The sequence below is a fragment of the Melopsittacus undulatus genome, chromosome 12 (genome assembly GCF_012275295.1).
Source record: "Melopsittacus undulatus isolate bMelUnd1 chromosome 12, bMelUnd1.mat.Z, whole genome shotgun sequence".
NCBI classification, from domain to species: Eukaryota; Metazoa; Chordata; class Aves; order Psittaciformes; family Psittaculidae; genus Melopsittacus; species Melopsittacus undulatus.
The window spans coordinates 8,942,689-8,960,671 of record NC_047538.1 but is presented as its reverse complement, the minus strand read 5'-3'; the positions used below and the strand labels follow the sequence as shown (position 1 = coordinate 8,960,671).

The 17,983-nt window shown below is 48.6% G+C and overlaps 1 protein-coding gene across 3 annotated transcripts in view; it reads left to right on the top strand.

The window, feature by feature from the left end:
- The first annotated feature begins 7,106 nt into the window (after positions 1-7,106).
- The window catches only part of SPSB1 (splA/ryanodine receptor domain and SOCS box containing 1), a 32,544-nt gene continuing 21,667 nt past the window's right edge, over positions 7,107-17,983 (top strand). The window contains exon 1 of one of the 3 annotated variants that reach the window (XM_034068243.1): positions 7,107-7,208. The gene's annotated coding sequence lies outside the window, so the exon portion shown is untranslated. Of the gene's footprint in view, positions 7,209-10,455; positions 10,557-14,647; positions 14,822-17,983 lie in introns of those variants that run through there. The other 2 variants (XM_031043896.2, XM_031043894.2) reach the window with 2 other exon arrangements.

Genomic DNA, 17,983 nt, shown 5'->3' with positions numbered 1-17,983 from the left:
GATACCATCACCCCAATACAGAGTTGCTTAATAACATAGACTCTATAGAGCTGTGTCTAATCTATTCAAGGTCTGAGCTGAGCTGATGCAGTGGAACTTCAAGAACAAGCTCTGGCAATGTCCCAGCACAGAGGCCTGGCCTCTGAAAGGGCACTGTCACTCACAGACTCTTGTGAGGTTTCAGGACATTCCTGGCTGCTGACAGAGCAGAGCATTTCTATAGTACCAAGTGGTACAGGTCTTACTCTCTTCAGTGTCCAAATCCTCTTCAGTGCTCCCTTTGGTGTCCAGGTATGTTGCTATGATGTGTATGATACTCTGTGATGCTGTTGGTAATGCTGCATCAACTAAAATACCCGTACATTGGAAGATGGCTGTGCAAGTGAGGAGATTCAACAGCTGAGTCACAGGGCTGGCACGTCCAGGTCAGAAGTGTTTTAATTCTAGTTTGAGAGAATTCTGTTCTAGTTTAGACATTGCACAGCACTGAAAAGAGGTACCCAAAGCAGTTACAGGATTAGCGAATCCTCCCCAAACACAGGGAGCAGAGGCAGTGGTGGCAGAAACAGCAAAACTCTTAATGCTCTTCAAAACAAAGATTTTGGTGTTCTGCTTGAGCTCTCTTTTGGCCACAGCTCAGAGCAATCCTCAGTAAGATTTGGCCTCTGGATTCATCACCTGCCTTAGTAGGGATCTGGTTTATTGCCTTTCTGTCCCCTAAAAAGGGCAAAGAAGGAGACAGAGGGGAGCGAGTTAAAACCGGTACATTGAGGAGCCTGAGCAATCCCAAACAAGCTGCCTTATGAGATGTCTGTGGGTAACAAACGGACCCAGTTCATTCCAGGCGCTCCCCCTGCAGAGAGCTGGCAGCATGTCCTGTAGCACCGCAGCCCCAGGCTCCCCTGCGAGCTCCCTGTGCCAGGCCTGTGCCCTCAGGCTGCTCCCTGCGGGCTCTGCTGTGCCAGGCAGGAATTCCCCGCAGGAGCTGTGTCCTGATGCCGCTGTCACCAGACATGCCTCAGATGTTCCTTGAACAGGGCTCCCTCTCTGCAGGCATCTCCTCAGCCACAGACTGGTCTGGGTCTCGTGTGAAGGAGCGGTGGTGCTGTTGCTGAGATGAGACCTGTGCTCAGACACAGCACGTTCTTTTCTGTACATCCCAACCTATTTTTAAGGGGATTCAGGCATTTTTTTAATGCTTTGCTTTTCTTACATGTGATGTGCTATGGGCTGGCCCAGTCCTGTCTGTGATTGCAGACGTGGGCAGGCTTCCCTGGCTGATTGCAGGGATCCTGGTGATGGATACAAATACCTCGTGCTGGCTGAGCTGGGGGGGACTGGAGCTGCAGCTGGTACCATAAATAAGTTTCCCCACATGAAGAAGGGAAACCTGGGGTCAGATTCAGGGAGAGGGAGGAAACGGGAGGAAGAGACCAAATACTCTGTGTCTGAGGTGTGCATATTCCATTTGGGAATGTGCTTATGGAATAGACATGACCAGCTTAATTTGGGAAAAGCAAAAGTCCTCAGCAAAAGGGAGGGGAAAAACCATGGATGGTTTTCATCTTTCATAGGATTCATCTGACTGCATGGATCCTGCATCATCCCACAGCTTCCTAGAGAGCCAGTTTGGTCATGACACAGCATCACGCCGTGTGCCCCACAGTGGCATTGCAGAGGGAAAGGAGTCAGGAGTCCTTCCTTGTGTTCCCAGTCCCATGGGTATCGCTGGTCTGTGGTTAGCAGGAGAGAGCTGAAAGGGCAGAACACTGCCACTGATTCACAGGGTGAGTCACGTTGCTCGCCTGAGTTCCCCTTTCCTCCTGCTCTGCAGCAATGGTAAATTAGCTGCCTCATGGGGATAGGAGATTTGGAAGAGGCTGGAGGAATGCTGCTGGGGGAATGGAGAGCTTCATCCTGAAGCATCCCTGTGTGTATCGAGTCATGCCCATCAAACAGGAGCAGCCAAACACTTGCTGGGAACAGCAGCAGTTGAAAGCTTTGGAGCACAAAGCCAGGGCCTGTTCTTACTGCCATTATCTGCCGCAAGCAGATGCTGCCTGGCATCTCCTTTCCTAACAGCAGTGCTCGGACGTGACCAAACTGTCTGACAAACCACCACACGCTGCAGTGTTTTGACTCGCAGAGGGACGTTGCTGTAGATGCTGTTCGGGAGCTGCTTCCCCTCTGCAAGCACTTGGGTGTCTATGGGTAAAGAGGTGCTCTGGAGCCGAGCCTGCCGGCAGCAGAGGGAGCTGCTCCCTCACGCTGCGGGAAACCCCATTCCCAGCCTTGTCCTGCACGGTTCCGGGGGCACAGACCAACACAGCTGAGCCCCTCACACCAGCTCTGCTGCAGCTCCTCGTGAGTCACACACAGAGCAGAGCTGAGCACTGATCTATGGCACAGGGATACTCCACAGCTGCTATTCTGTATTATCCTGGTTGTTACCATTCTCCATTCATGGCCCTCCATCAGAGGCAAGGAACTCTTCTTTTTCCTGCTTCCCCACTCCCAGGGGCTTCTCATGCACAGACTGCAGCCATGTGCTTAGCCCCCTGCTCTAGGCTTGTGACATATGGTGCAGTGAGCAAAAGGAGTGTTGTCATGTGTGCCTTTAACTGCAGCTATCAGCCAGTAAAGCTACCATGATTTTAAGGGGGTGCTCCTGGCATTAAGGGGTAGTCACATCTGCAGTACATATACCTCAGAGGTAACTGGGCAACCAGCTGATGTTGTAAAGGTTGCTCCAAAATCGGATTGGAAGTTTGTAGAGCATTTTCTGCATCCAAGAGCTCCAGTTAGGTACATCCCATTCTTTAAGGCAGCCACTTCACTCTCAGCACCCTGTGCTGAAGGCAAAGGAACAGGGACAGGAGACACCACAACAGGCCCCTCCTCGCCTGGTGAATGTAAAGCAAAATACCTGGATTCCGCTTTGGTACAGATAGAGGGTTTCAGGGTTTCCTTTCATTCCAAAGCCCCATTTACTTGTGTTGCAGGTCATGAAGTGTTGTACTGACTGTGCTGACATCTGAATTCACAGGCAGAGGCTAACTAAAAGGAAGAGGACTACTTTTTGTTCCTGCAAAGGGCCCCTGGGGATGCCTTTTTTCCTCCTTCATCCCACTCTCCTTACCCTTTTTCCACCACATTGAGCCATCTTCCAGCTGAGAAGGGCTTGTTGATTGTCCTCTAAGCAGGCTTGGCAGGGTTTCTACCTCATGAGGCTGCTGTTTTAACAGTCTCTTTCTCTGTTCTGCAGCACACTGGGTTACTTTGGCTTTGTTGCTGTACATTACAGACACTCATTGTTCACTATCTGTTGCATTGTCTCCCTTAATTCCCACAGGCAGAGCCTGCATGCAGCACGTACATGTTTCCGGGCAGAGTGTTTACTCTCTCTGTCTCCCCCGGGCATAGAAAGCTGCATGTTTTCTATCTGCCTGTCTTTATACACCCCCCAAAATGCAAAGTGATAGCATCCCCTTTGTCTTGCTACATTCCACCAGCTTACAGCTGCAAGGTTGGTCTCAGTCGGGCATAAAGCACATGTACAAAGTCTGTACCAGCCTAAGACTCTGTGCTCTTAAGGATTTACGTGCTTAATTTCAGACATTCAAAAGAGATCCACTTCCACATCCCACAGCTAATCTGCACTACTGAATGCAGACCACAAGAAAGGAGGCATGCCAAGTCATTCCCCATCCCACCTCCCTTCCAATAATCCTAGCATAAATGCACAAGGATGAGAGCTGGAAAGGTCTCTTCTGATCCAGGCTCCATCCCTAGTTAGTTTCCCAAACAGTTGCAGACCATAAACACTGGCATTTGTCAGTCACCCCCCTCTGCCACTGTTTGCACTGTTGGTTGAGATGCAGACAGTATTCAAAGCAAGTGATTGAAGATAGCAATTCCTGCTTCTTGAGGAAGCAAGAAAGTCAAATATTAAGGAAATAAAAGGAGACAAGATTCCGCAGGAGCTGTGATCTCATCTGGCGAGAAGCCACCACAGATCTGAGCTCTGCTTCAGCACTTGTCACGTCTGGTTTCCTCCAACCTCCCTGCTGTTCTTGTACCTCCTCCACCCCATTTCTCCCTCTCACTGTAGAGAGGAGGGATCTCTGTTAAGAGGAGGAAGCCCTTGCACACCTGGAAACTAGTGCACAAGAGTGCGAGTAGCCGTCAAAGAAGCTCACATCTGCCAAGGGCAATGTGCTGTAGGGTGCCCAGGGAGAGACAATGGTTCTTAGTGGTGACAAGTGCTGGGAGGCAGGTATCACTACAGCTGGAATTAGCAGCTCAGTTCACAGGCAGACCAAAACCTCCTGAGTTCCCTGTGCAGCTCTCAGGCATCATTCCCAGCAGTGATGATGTATCTGTGCTGCTGCAGAAGGTGCTCGTGCTGTGCTGACCCTGGGGAGTTGTGGCTAGGCAGGCCAAGGAGAACCTGCTTTTGTGTCTCCTCAAGTGAGCTCCTGGGCTTGTCTTGGGACCCTGGCCCTGGGCATTGCTCTGTTACTCTCCTGGGTCAGAGCAGAAGAGCAGGAAAAGGGCTTGGGATAAGAGGAAAATTCCCCATTCACATCTCTGGGCATCAAGAGCTATTGCTAGCAACTGATTAACAGCTGCTTCCCCTCTGCCCTTCTGGATTATGAACCCACGCAAGCCTTTGCCAACCTCCCACCAGTCAGGTTCTCACATTGCAGCAACCTCCCACCCTGACAGTAATAAACCAAGGCATTTAAAGTAGGGGAACTTTACTAAGTACAGTAGACTGATTTCCTATAAAGGAGAATCTGGTCCACAGAGCTCCAATTCTGACCAGGTTTGGGGTCTCCCCAGACAACACTTCAGTTTTGTTTTCCAGCTCCTGTATGCTGGGCATGTTTTTCCAACATCTTTGGCACTGGCACAAGATACAGGAGTGGGTCTTTGGAACAGGGGAAATCGGAAGAACTCTCCACAAACAAAGCTGGATTCACACAACAAGCTGACAGAAGACACTGGAGCTGGTCTGCAGTGTCAGCACCCTTCCTCAGCTCCCTCAGAGCGTGTTTGTGGGGTCTCTGGGTGAGTATGGGCCCCCCTCTGCTGAAATCAGTGTGGAAAATTGGCCTGAATGGGAGCAGAATCAGGTCAAAGCCAAGTAGTTTTGAAGAAACTACCTAAATATGTAACTATTTAACATAAAACTCCTTCTATTTCTATCTTTTTGGGTGTGAAAGGACATATTTGTGCTGTATCTACAATCTCAGTGGTGTTTCTGGTCAGCTAGAGTAATAAATTCAATGTGAATGTGTTTTTTTTTAATGAACCACAATAGCTGGCATAAAGCAAGTATTCCCCAAGGACTTCACAGCACGCTGAGCAAATCCGTGCCTCAGGCCTGCAAAGATATGAATGCACACCCAAACAACTTCACATGCGTACACACATGGATTCCGCAGGACTTCTGACCTCTTCATAGAATCATAGAACAGCTTGGGTTGGACGGGCCCTTCAAAGCTCATCTAATACAACCCCCTTGCAATGAGTAGGGGCATCTTCAACTAGGTCAGTTTGCCCAGAACCACCTCCAGCCTGGCCTGGGATGTCTGCAGGGATCATGCATCCACCACCTGTCTGGGCAACCTGTGCCAGGGGTTTACCACCCTCATTGTAAAGAACATTCCTTACACCCAGCCTGAACCTCCCCTCTTTTAGTTTAAAACCATCACCCCTTGTCCTCTCTTCCGTCAGTTCAGTGTGTTCAGCACTGGACCCTGCCCTGTTTTATGTTACTGAGTGTCCTGCTGTGATCACCTCACTGAGGAACCAACCTGGCAGTGGTTATTGTGGTCCCTGAGGACCATGTGATTTCACCTCATCCCATGTGCAGCTGCTATTTCCTTGTAAGCCCCAGTATAACTAAGGTGTACATTAATGTATGGCCCATGAAGCATGCGTGACAAAAAGCCTGCTTAGCTCCCAGCTGAGTCAAATTCCTTCTGCCAACCTGCCCAGAGATCCAGTGCATGTGTACACCCAGGAGCCACCTTCCTCACTACTCAATTATGTGCTCCCTAAGAGGAGCACAGCCTGGAGTGCATGGCTGAGTATCCCATCTAACTAAAAGGCAGGGAAGGGGAATGCACTTGCATATGTGGGATTGAACCTTGTTTGAATTCAGACCCTGTGCTGGAAATGAACATCTGAGATGGCAGCAAAGTCCCCTGGAAACAGGGACATAATAATGAGGACAAACAAATTAACCTGCTCCTTTTTCCACATGTGCCCCAAGATACAAGAGATAAGAACTGGTCATGGCCCAGTGCTAACGTCCAGGCCCCAAACCCAGTAACTTCAGCATCATTCAGGGGCATTCATTCCATACTGACTCAGATGGCAGGCGGCCACCTCCTGAATCACTCATACCGCTTCCTGCAGCGCTTAGGTGGTCCTTGGAGGTGTCCCATTCACTACAGCTCACTTAATTTATGACAGTTCCCTGCTTTATAGCTCCGAGCTGTATTGCTGCAGACAGACTGGTTTTGTCTGGGGATACTGAAAAATTAATCATCTCAAAGAGACGTTACTGGGTCAAATTTGTCCCAAAAAGCTGCTTTTTGAAAGACGACCGAACTGAATTGTATTCCCGGCTTTATTCTGCTAAACAAATCAGTTTCAAAACAGCAAGCCCACGTTCCCTGGAGCGTCCGCAATGCAAACATTGCAACATTCTGTCAACGGGTAACAACACCGAGGATGCAATTCACTGAACACGACCCGGTGGCCGGCGCCAGGGCTGAACCCCTCTGCTACGCTCCGCCGTCCGGGGCGCGCAGGGCGCTGCGGAGCCCAACAGCTCTGCTGCCTCCCCGGAGCGGTGCAGAGCGCCGGACCCCTCGGGCTCTGCTGTCCCCGCTCCCCGTTCCCGGTGCCGGCCGCGCCCCCGGCCCCACCGCCCGCCCCCTTCCCGGCCGCTGCGGGGCGGAGCGGGGCCGCGCCCCGGGCCAGGCCGGGGGCGGAGCGGGGCCGCGGCCGGGCGCTATTTGGGCCATGTGAGGGGCCGGGCCCCCCTTACCGCGGCTGGCGCCGGCAGCAGCGGCGGTGCTGCGGCTCCAGCCTCCCCGCCGCGGCGGGGGACAGCCGCCCGCTGCGCACCGCGGCCCCGGGAGCAGCCTGCGGCCCGGCCCCGCCATGGTCCGGCCGGCAGCCCCGCAACGGTAGGAGCCGGGGGGGGGGGGGGAGGATGGCAGCGGGTGCCCGCGGGACCGGGGTGGCTGCGACAGGACCCGCTTCCCGTCCGCGGCTGCCGCGGCTCTGGTTCCGTTGGCGGAGATGCCCCCGGTTCCAGCCCGTGCAGACAGCTCCGAACCGGTGCCAGCTTCAGAGCGACCCCCGCCAGGCTGGGGCGGAGCCGGGCTCTGAGCCGCCGGAGAGACTGGAAGGGGCTTGTGAGCCCCGGTGGTGCGGACGTGGAAGGAGCAGCGCCCGGAGCGCCGGGGCTCATAACGGAGCGAGCCTCGGGGCCTGGAGCGCTCCGCAGGGCTCCGCGGCTGCGGGCCGGATGCCGTGCGAGGAGCGGCTGCCAGAGGCCGGCTGGCGGAGCTCCGTGTGTGGGGTTGGAGAGCAAACACTGATAATGTCAGTTCGGAGATGTTCAGCTCGTTCAGGAAGTCGGGTTGTTTGTTCAGTGTCTGTGGTTGCAGCGGTGGTCTCTGGAGCACACCTTACAAGGCCTGATTAATATGTCTGGGTTTTTACTGCCTAAACCTATGCTAAACAACGAGAGCTTATATAATCCTGTATCTGGAGTTTCTAGACTGTGGTTAGGAGAGGAGAGTAACCTCAGGCTGAAATCTGTCGTTTGTTCTCTGTATTCCGTGCCCGGGCAGTCAGTGTGGCTGATGACTGCTGGTGGCCATGGCTGATTAGAAACCTATGAATTGTCTGAGCCATTGCTCAAGATAAGGAAGTTTACAAAATGATTGTAAAATGGGAGTTGCTACCTTGGAGAAAGATCAGCTCTTTCTTTTCCTGACAGTGATGCAGGATGGATTTACGAACCTTTTGTTCCAGAAGCAGTCTTTGCCTTTCCCACCCCTTTCATGTCTGATTTCAACACCAGATTTCGTGTTGCCAAGCACAGTAATAGAGGTAGCTTAGCCTTGCTTGGTGTAAGTTGACTGCTACATTACCAGGACCAGCCTGTGGAGCTTCTAGTGGCTTGTGATAGAAGAGATTTGGCTGTAGAATGGATGTGGTCAAAGTGGTTATCCCAGCCTATGAGGATGGATATTTTTGCAGTGAAATATAAGGGAGCTACTGGGAAGGTGATGGAGCTGTGCTACTGATTACAGAGCAAATAGTGATGCTGAGGAGCATTTAATGAGCTGGTGGAAGAGCATCTTCTGAGCAAGCAGTGGGTACTGTACCAGCCTCACTCGGCTCGGTCGGTGCCTGGCCCTGTCAGGGTAGTGTGATGATGGATGCATAAAGCAGCAATTTAAACATTTCTCCCCTTGAAGACAAGGGATGAACTTCAGCAGAGCATCCCTCTGGGGGCATCATATTGTTGCAGCGCATCAGCAGCAGGCTTTTGCAGCCTCTCTCTGCTTTAGAGGCTGCTGAAGTGCACTATAATGTGGTTGGAGCTTGTTTGTAAACTTGTCTTGGAGATTCTGGCGATGAGGGCTTGTGTTGTGGGAACTGACTATCTGCTGTGTGCTGTGTTTGTGTGGAGTCACTTCAGCATTGCTGGATCCTGGATGTGGAAAATGCGCTCTGCTTGTTGCTCTCCCACGTATTCACTTCTTTTCCCTGGCACCTACACTTCATTTCCGTGGACAGGGTGAAGGGAACCTGCAGGGGCTGCTGGTCTTGTCGAGTCTGTCTTGTGAGGGCTAACTATGAATTCCTGAAGCTCCTGCAATTAAGAATCCGTAGCTGATAAGGATGCTGTATGCCAGGCTTTGGCTGAGTGCAGACCATGCTGCCAGTGCATCTTCCAAGTTACAGCATAGTTTTTGAAGACTATAGGATGCGGAAGGGAGTATGCTCTGTGGCTGTGTGAGGTTTGTGTCTCAGTTGAATTCTGTGGCTGGTGCCACTGAATACACTGGAATTGGCAGCTGGTATGCTACCAGATAAGCCAGTGCAAGCTGTGTTTATAGTTTTGGGTTGCAGTGTACATGTACTGACAGTCTGAAGTCATGGAGGGCTTGTGTTGACAAGGGGAATAAGGTTTAACTGGTGTTGGCAGGGAGTATCAGTGAGATGACCTCAGTGGGGCTGTGCATCTTCATGTCCTGTGGAAGGAGGCTTGTACATGTATCGACTGGTAGCTTGGTGCAGCATTATAGCAGTGGGGAACAGCTTACTAGACCTGCATGGATTATTCTAGTGAGCTGTTTTAGTGTGAGTTTCCCTAAGTTTGACTCTACCAAGCGCTGGTCTATGTGACTGGCTTGGAAATAGCTGCTGTGCTCCTCTTTGTTTGCAAGCATGTGATCTGTCTTAGCAAGTCAAGTTGCTGGTGCAGGATAGGCCCTTGTTGCTTCCATACCAAGCTGTGTAATGCCTGTGGAATAAAAGTGAGTAAGTGTCTGAGGACTAAGGTTACCAAACTGCAGTCACTGGACTGCTCTGCTGGTGGCTATTGCAGAATGTGTTGGTTGATGTCAAGATGTTGACTCATTTCCAGTTACTACACTGCTCTGAGCAGCAGGAATTCTTTGAGTTACTCCATGTTAGTAACTGCTACAGCTGCCAGTGTTTCAATGAATAATTGGTGGGGGGCATGAGTGAAGTTGCCTGTAGCAAAGACAAGATATGTGCTACAGGAGATGGCCAAGGACTCTACTGACTGTTAGAAAGCTTAGCTCCAATGTACTAGTTCCCAAACACATGCTGGTTTTCCACTGTTAACCGTGTTTCCCCAGTGGCTACTTAAAGCAGTGCCACCTCTAAAAGAAGGAGGGAAGGGCTTGTTCACAGATTCCCCTTTAACTCTGTGCTGCTCTGCTGTCATAGGTAATGCTTCGGAAGCTCCTGGGCTAAAGTAAGTTTCATTCATCTGGAAATGGTTCCAGAGGGTCCTACTGTAAGTGAAAAAGAATATATAATGAGTCTGTCTTGGGAAGATTTAGCAGTCTTGTTGGGCAAATGAATATGATAGGAGACTGAGGAAGCTCTGTCTTGTGCATGGCAGGATGCCTTCCTGGAGGAATTAGTGAGTTACAGGAATATAATGTATATATGTAGTCATGAGTGTGACTGAGATGCAGCCTTGTCTTACACATGGGACAAGTGCAAACCAAGTTGTCTGCAGGATATGAGCATGCTACTGGAGACCAGGGTGTCTGGTTTGGTGCATACCACTGGGAGAACTCATATGTCATTCTCATATGTCTGCTTCTTTCCTCACAGCTGAGAGGTCAGGAACAATCTGTTGTCTACCCTCATCCTTCCACCAAAGGGCAGACTGAAACAGTGAGACTTAGTTGCAGGAACTGATGTTCTTGGTGGCAATGAAGTCTTCCTCCTCTTCAGTGGCTGAACCAACCAACCAGGTACCAAAGTGTCAACAAATCCTGTACGGCTTCATAGGACAGACTTATCTTTCCTCCTTGCAGTCAGTTAAGCTGGAAGCTGCTCTTCCTTCCTAAATATGAAGGTTTCTTCAAGTCAACCGTAATGTCTATTGCAAATTAATCCTGTTATGAGGAATTTACAAGCCAGCAACATTCCAACAGTGACTTCTTAGCTTGTTGCTAAACAATCTGTCACCATCTGTCTGACCATAGGGGTTCAAGGTGATCTTGGAACAAACCTGTCTGAGCCCTGAAGCAGGCTGTGCCAGGATGGTTGTGGTCCTGAAAAGGCTCAGGAGTTATTGGTGCTCCAGAGCTGCCAATCTGGAAAAAGTGTGTGACTTAGGAGTGGCTTTTACAGCATATGTGATTTAAATCTTCATTCTGGGTGTTAATTTGGTACAGGAGCTGCTTGCTTCTGTAGCAGTGGGGTGGTACAAGCTGCCTCAACTCTAGTATTGAAGGGAAAGAGCAGGCTTACGCCAGTGAAATAGATATGGGGTGAGCTGGATGCTGTGTTGAGGTCCACCTCCAGCGTGTGATGCAGTAAAGGTGCTGACAAAACAGCCAGCTGAAACAATGTCCTGCTATTGAGCTGAAACTGGGTAAAACTTCAACTGTCCCAATCCCATGGATGCCTGGGTACTGTAGGTGCAGACTGCCTTTAGCAAGAGGACAGCTGTAAGAACCATTTCTTAGCATGTTACCTCTATGTTTGGGGCTTTGGACCACTGGGATGAGCAGATGCAAGTGCTGGCTAGTGAGATGGGTGCTTGGTGCTGTCTCATGACTGCTGGGGACAATTCTTTGTCACATGTCATGCTTGGGAATGACTTAAGCTCCAGAGCTTTCCAGGCCAGCTGGTGCTTGTGGCAAGCTGACAGTGTTGTGTGTGCCCCAGGGAATGTAGTTTAGAGGGATGAGTGTAGGGCTGCAAGCCAGGGACAGCTGTGGGCTAATCCTTCCTATATATCTGACTTGATGTGTGGCCTTGCTTCAGTCACTCCACATTTTGCTTTAGGGTTTTTAAAGGAGAAAATAAAGTCAATACTTTTCTTGCCTGATCACCTTTGGCAGGAAGGGATGCTAATACCAGGTTTTGTTTAAGGGGTTGTACCCTATGCCTCATCAACACAGTAAAGACTGGGGAGGGGGGGGAGAACCAACAAAACCAAACCCCACCACCATGTGCTTGATTTCAAAGTCAGAGCAACAACTCTTGAGTCAAGAGCTCTGTGGCAGAAGGTGGTAATGTCTGAATGGAGTTACCAAACATGGGCTTTTGCTTTTAGCCTGGGAGGGGAATTTGATGAGGCTTGTAAGTCAGAGCAGCTGTGTAGATGTTAGTTTCAAACTGCTTTCTTTGGATAGCTGGTATGTTATCAAGTCAGGAATCTGTCTTGAGGACATCCCAGATGGGGCCTTGATGCCATAAATGTACAAAGGCACTTGGTTGCACAAAAACTGCAGAAACGGCTTAGTTCTAAAGACTGTGAGCCACAAATGGAAAACAGCCAAGGAAAGCAAGCAAGGGTTAAGGCCAAGCTGCTCTCTGTGATGAGGCTGCACTGGTCTCAGATGCTTCGAGATTCTCAGTTTAAACTTTAGAGAACTTCACTGTGGATAATTTCTGGTTTGAATGGCCTTTTGAAAGTTAAACTCTGCTAAATGGAGATGTGAAAAATGCCTGGATTCCAACAACAGTGGTTGGAGGCCTTAAGGAAGTCCTGGAGTTTGCCATATTGCAGTTCAAGTGATATGGTGCTTCAAGATCCCTGGGTCCGTTGTGGTATAGCCTAGTGAGCCGTGCTGCAAGGAAAGAAGCATTGCTTCACAGTGGGAAGGGAATAATGGCCCTTGAAATACTTCCAAGCAGTAGTCTTTGGTTTGTACTGTGAAGGAATTGGGACACTGGTTATGTGGAATGGATAGGGTTGGTTCTATGTTGTCAGCAGTTCTGCTGGGGCCTGTCTGGGATAGACAGTCTTCCTAGGCTATTTAAAGGCAAAACTGATCATGTTATTGAATATGGACAATGAAGGAAGGATTGCTTGGTTCCATACTAATCCCATGGTATATCTGGGACTTGAAGTGTCAAGTGGTGCCCATGTAAAGGAATACCGAAACCTTTTGGACCAGCTGCTAAGGAGTAAGCTGAACTGGGAGTGTTTGTGTCCTGGTTCCTATGAACTGTTGAACGGCTGCAGAAGAAACATTGGTGCTTCTGCCAAAGAGATTTGGAGCCTGTGTAAATGCAGAAAGTACCTGGCTTGACTCCTTTGGGCAGGAAACAGCTGCTTGGTCTTTGTATTCTGGGGTTATAGGATGGGTACAAGCTGCTGCGGGCTGGGCTGTGGTGATGCCCTGCAGCTTGCTGCTGAGCTTCTGCACTACTGGCTTAAACATTTGCCTTCCTTGCATGATGTCCTGCACAGTTTCACTATTGATGTTCTGGGGTTTTCCATGTGCCATGTTGTGCACTTCCAGCTGGAACGACAGAGAGCTGGGGTGGGAGTGAATCAATAGAATGAACAGTTCTTGGGGTTGTTTTTGTGAGCCAAACCATTGCTTTCCTCCTGTTACCTCAGAGCTTTTCTGGAGTGCTGTGTGCTCCTCCTGCACCAAGGATCAGACAAACAGTTGTGATCTGAGCATCAGATTTGTTTCTGGTACTGATTCAGGCACCCCTAAGATCTTGCTCACATAACTCAGTTTGCAGCCGAAGAGGAAAGGGACAGAAGGGCTGCACACATGGCCCTGATTCCAGCAGGATATTGCTGCAAGGTTAGGTATGTGGCACACTGTCTTGCCAATGAGCAGCTGCTGTGGAGAAGTTGAAAACTGGAGCAGCCAATCTGCTGTGAAGTGGCTGTGAGCCTGGGTAATGGTGAAAATCCAGGGAGTGAAGGCAGACCAGCAGGGCAACTGGCTTTCCAAGCTGTTGGTTTGATTTGCTGTATGTTGGGATGGGGAAAAGAAAGGGCAAAGTGTGCATTTTATGCTTATTGATACGGATCCATTTCAGTGGCTGAGGTTCATTCTGGAACTTGGATACTGTAGTGTGTTTTTGATACCTGCCTTAGTTAATGGACTTTGAGATGATCTACTCAAGGACCAACAAGCTGCTAAATTGTGTATCTTAACTTGCTGTTAGCAAGAAGCAGCTTTTGAAGGAACTAAGAGGCTTCCTGGAAGGTCAATTCTACATGTTCCCCAGCTGAATCTTTCCTGTTTTATTGAGGTATTGGTGCTCCTCATACGCTTCTCATCCTGTGGGTATGAGGCATGCTAAGTGGCTGCAAGATGTTCCCTTCCAGTGAGATTGTTACGGTCATAATGTGCCCACACAAGCCCAAATCTGCTCTTTTAGCATGAGTAACATTAAATCCTGAGGCTTTATCTGAGTAATCAGATAAAGCTGGTGTGTGGACACTGAACTGGATTGGCAAGAGGCACAGCTTTGTGTCAACACTTTAAGTGGGAGGGGACACCTGACTGGAGAGAGCCTGGAAGGAGCAATAGCTCACATCTGCAGGCAGGCTGGGGTTGTGCAACCACCCTCCTGCTTGCTCCATAGCCAGAGCAGTGTGCTGTGTAACTGGGGGAACCTTGCTGAGTATGCTGTGACACTCCAGGATGGCAGATACATCCAGATGTTTGCCTACACAGAACTTCAGTGAATCTGCTGCTTTACTGACCTTATTAGCTTTGGAAGAGGGGGACCTTTGCTGCTGTGTCTGCTTACATATGCTTGTGGTGGTATTTTTTTCCTATAAGGACATGTCTTCTCCAAAAAAGAATTTGGCTGTGACTGGTCACGTGCCTTTAGTCTTTGTTCCTTGATGTAGGGATACCATATATTAAGACTGATGACAAATCCCTCTGTGTATTTGATACCTGAGAATGGTTTTCAAGCTTATGGTTATTCAGATGAAGAGGAAGGATAGGGTATTATAGCTGGTACTCATTTGGAAGCTGTGGCTGCCCCATCCCTGGCAGTGTTCAAAGCCAGGTTGGACACAGGGGCTTGGAGCAGCTGCTCCAGTGGAAGGGGTCCCTGCCTGGGGCAGGGGTTGGAATTGGATAAGCTCTAAGGTGCCATCCAACACAAACCAGTCTGGGATTCTATGCTGTCATTATGTAGGGATTATGTAGGGGATTGGTGTGCAGGCTGATTTCAGCTTACACTTTCATTGAGTATTAGTAGTACTGTAATGAATTGACTACGGATACAGAACTGCAAGGTAAGTTTTTTCTGATGTGAGGTTTTTAAGGGAGGAAAGTACTGCTGGATGTGGTGGCTTTGATATTCCAGGCATTAGACATTCAGACGGTTTACATCTCTTCTGTGTTTGGGACGTTGTGGTGCACTGGATGGTGGGTGGCATTGGCCTCATTACTTTCCAATTGATGCTTGTAAACAGCAAATCCTAGCAAAGCCGTTCTGCCTCCTCAAAAGGAATGAGGACATCAGTGGCAGTTGAGAGAGTTGAACGTAGTTTGGCTGAGACTGACCAGCCTTAGAAAAGACAAGCTTAGATAGAAGGGAGCAGCTAATAATAGAACTGTGCTAAGATCTCTCCAATTCTTGCTCACTGAACTCTGAAGAAGCAAGGCAGCTTATCTTCTGTGCTTGTTCCTGTGTCTTTATTAAGAACAGATCTTTCAACTTTCTACAAGGTTTCTTCCCTTTTCTTTCTTCCTTAAGTTCTATTAATGTGTTTCAGATTTGGTGTCCTAATTGGAAACTTTCCATTGATGTCATGGGAGCTTTCTGTGGCCCACATCAAATAAACTTGGTTCACCAGGAATTAAGTGACTATACAAATGTTGATATTAAACACTTATTTAGAAGGCATGTTGACTTATGAGGACCTGTGATGACTACTGCAGTATGTTGGGAGGATAGGTTTACTGTACAGCTTTTGTCTTGCCTTTGAACTGTAAAAGTACTGGCAGCTGTTTAATGCCTAGATAAGACAACTCAGGCTGGCTTGTATCTACCAAGCTCGTCCCGTCATTCTCTGTTGCACTATTTCATGTCTTATGTTGGAGAAGTTTTTGGATGGGTAACCTGAATGGAAAAGACTCAGATGGTAATGTCTGGAATAGTCACAGCAGAAAGCTGTTGGCTTAATTACAGGTACTGGAATTCTGCTGTTTTAGAAAGGAAACCCACAGTTTAGTCTGCTGAGAAGCCCTAGGGAGGGAAGAGAGATGATGAACATGTATGTTCTTCAAACTCTGCTTACTCAGGCTTCTGTGGTGGTGTCAGGGTATTTGGAAGGCGAAAACGATTTTAGCATTCCCTGTCATCCAAAAATAGACATGGAGCAGTGGCTGTCTCTGCTTCCCTGTAGGAGATGGTGCTTCTTCCTAATTGAAATGAAAGATCTTTTCAAAGCTGTTTGGGGTGTTTGGGAGTCTTCCTTATGTGGCTACATGTTCTAGTAGCCACTGTCTGCAGCAGACTATAATAAAAACCTTTGTATCAGTCAGCTCTGCAAGACTTGCTGGATTCCTGCCCTGTGTGGCTGTGCACTCAGTGTATGCAAGATCAATCTGTTTCAGAGTTATGGAGAGCAGGGGGAAGCCTTGTGTAGAGCTGCAAACAGTGCTCACTTACTTTACTTTTGAGGGCAAAATGCTTTTGAAAACTTAGTGTTGAAGCTTGAACAAGAAGAGCATCAAGGCTTTAGGTCTGACTTTGATGTCTGAAATTAAGCAGAATCTTTTCAGGCAAAGAATGTTTAAATGCTTTTACAACTCTTTCCAAGAGGTCCAGTATTGGACTGCTGTCAGACTAAACTGCGTAGAAAGCCAAGTGTGCCTACACAAACTTGAACTGAGATCTTTGGTACGGTGTTCTGCCTTGAAAACAGGATAGATGCTTGATATGTAAGGGAGGAGATTCCATTTCCTTTACACAAACTTTCCTTCTAGTATCCTTCCTCAAACTAATGTTGAAGTTGTCATGGACATTCTAGTTGCAGTCTTTCCATGTTTCAGCATTGAGCCTGTTGATGTAACTGTAAATGGTGAGCTGGGAGGCTTTTTGGAAGTGGATGATTTGGGAGACACATTCTGTTGCTGGGTGTAAAGATGGGCTGCTCCATACAGGACTTAATGTTGTGAGTCTGGATCATTATGCCATAGTGGCTCAGAGTAAAAGTTTGTGCTTTCAGGTGTTGTCTGAAGAGGTGGCACTTCAAGCTGTTCACAACCAAAATCCAGTATAAATCGGTTTATTGAGGCCATATATCGTGTCTCTTCAGCAGTATATTGTTCAAAGCATGATTCTCCTAACCAGTTGTTCCAGTTGCCTGTGCTGAAGCAACTGATGTGAACTGTTACTTCATACTCATTTCTAATGAAGAGGTACTACCATTATGTAATGTTGGACCTAATCATACACATTTGCTTCCTTACTCAGATTAAATGATTGAGGTGCAGCTTAATTTTGGTACGCAGGAGGTGATGAGGAAGCCACTTAAAGTATTACTTAATTTACAAAGCTTAAGCTAGTGAAACTGGGGTTTAGGAATGTACTTGAGTGTGTCCCAGTAAGACTAAGGGACAAATTCCACTCCTTGCCACTTGACCCAGCCGCTCTGCACTCCGAGCAGTAGTGAAGCAGCTGTGAACAGGGCTGTAGGTGCAAGTCTTGGTCATGGTTTTTGGCAAAAACCTCTTGTTCTGCATTACCACAACTGTTATTTCCAGGAAAAAGTTGCTCTTGGATATTTGGCCACCTGACAGTACAGATGTCCTGAAGGCAGCATGTGTATTCCTGCAGCCACAGTTTGGATCATGTGCTTTAATCCATTTCATTTTGGCGTTCTGCGCTTTCAGATCTGATTTGTCTGCTTGTGCTTTTATAGGGATAAAACTTGAAGCAGTCAGGCTAGAAAGGCTTTTGAAAACAAATGTTATGTGAAGCCTTTTGGTGGCTGATGTAAGAACCCAGCTGAAGCTGTGGTCACTCTGCCTATCTCAAACCACCACTGCAATTTCCAAGGACCCTTTGAGGTAATGGTGAAAGCAAAGCATTGCATCATGCAGTGCCTGTACCTAGCTGTAGGCTTCACTGAGATGTACAACACTGTCTCTTCCTAATTATGGTATGTCCAAGGTCAGTCAGATTTAAACACAGAGTCCAACCATGTCATTAAACTTTTTCTGGCTAATGACAAGTCATAGTGAGGCACCATCCCAGAGTGCTGTGCTCTGGGGAGGTGCTGTGCATGTTCCAGTAAAGCTGGCACTGGGAGCTGTCTCTTGTGTAATCTGTCTGCCAGGAATATCCTCTTCAGCACTTTGAGAGCTGCTCTGAGGTGGCTCCCTGTGTATATTCTTGCCTCTGGAGAGCTTACCTTCCAATGCAGACTGATGGTGTGCTTTCAATG